The sequence below is a fragment of the Orycteropus afer genome, unplaced genomic scaffold, assembly GCF_000298275.1.
Source record: "Orycteropus afer afer isolate SDZICR_OR568_19922 unplaced genomic scaffold, OryAfe1.0 scaffold00101, whole genome shotgun sequence".
In the NCBI taxonomy this organism is placed as follows: Eukaryota; Metazoa; Chordata; class Mammalia; order Tubulidentata; family Orycteropodidae; genus Orycteropus; species Orycteropus afer.
In genome coordinates, this window is record NW_006921688.1 from 4890869 (window position 1) to 4892408 (window position 1540).

Sequence of the window (1540 nt, forward strand, 5' to 3'; positions counted from 1 at the left end):
ATATATATATATATATATATATATATATATATGCATGCAGATGACACAGCCTTGTTTGCTGTGAGTGAAGAAGAGTTGAAACACTGATTAGATCAAATACTACAGCTTTCAATATGTATTACACCTCAACATAAAACAAAAATCCTCACAACTGGACCAATAAACATCATCATGATAAATGGAGAAAAGATTGCAGTTGTCAAGGATTTCATTTTATTTGGCTCCATAATCAACACCCGTGGAAGCAGTAGCCAAGATACCAAATGACATACAGTATTGCACTGGAGAAATCTTCTGCAAGGGACCTTTTTAAAGTGTTAAAGGCAGAGATGTCACTTTGAAGACTAAGGTACACCTGGTCTTTTCAATCACCTCATATGCATGTGAAAGCTGGACAATGAGTAAGGAAGACCGAAGAAGACTGATGCCTTTGAATTATGGTGTTGGCTAAGAAAATTGAATATACCACAGACTGCTGGAACAACAAACATATCTGTCTTGGAAGTAGAAGAGTGGTCCTTAGATGTGTGGACTTCGTTTCTCTTACTTTGGTCATGTTGTCAGAAGAGACCAACTCCTGGAGAAGGACACCATGCTTGATAAAGTAGAGAGAGGGTCAGCAAAAAAGGGGACTACCCTCACTGAGGTGGGTTGACACAGCGGCTGCAGCACGGCAATAATTGTTAGGGTGACACGGGAGAAGACATTGTTTCATTCTGTTGTTGCCGTGAGTTGGGACTGACTCAGTGGCACCTAACAAGAGCAACAATAATTTATACCTAAAAGATTAGAAGAATGATTTTTAAATTTATGGACACTTGCCCAGTCATTTGCCAGATATTTTCATCTGTACTGTTTTGGGCCTTGAAAAAACTTTTAGAGCAATTTTACATTTGCAGAATTGGAAAACTTCTCTCTAGTTGTACTAGCAGTACTTTGTAATATTTTTTTGTTGTAGGTTTTCTACCTATTCAGACACATTTTTCTACATCAAAAAATGTAGTTTTGGTTACAAAGATGCTTAGTTAGTAGATTGTAAATTAGAAGTTAAAGTATATTAAAGATGAAACAAAATCTGAAGACTAAATTGGAAACCAAAAAAACCCCACTGTCACCTTTTTAAAAAATTTTGTACTAAAAAGAAGTTACTGGAAAACAATGCCTGAAAGGGTAAAATTTGAACTGTTAACTTTCAAGAAACCATCATGCTGCTGTTTCTGTTTGTTCATAAACTCTATCAGTCAGATGCTAGGCAGGAAACAGGTGGCATACTCAGCTAGATTTGGAAGGGATTTTAATGAAGGGACTTGTGAGAGAAATAGGGAACTTTTTATTATTGAGAATATATATAGCAAACTATACACCAATTCAGCAGTTTCTGTGTGTTCAGTTTAGTGACGGTGATTACATTCTTTTAAGTTGTGCAACCATTCTCACCCTCCTTGTCTGAGTAGGTTGGGGAGGAAGCTACTGGAATCCACTGAGGGCAGGGGCAGCAAAAGGGGCCAGCAGACAGGAGCTGAAGCAGTGGAGGGAAGTG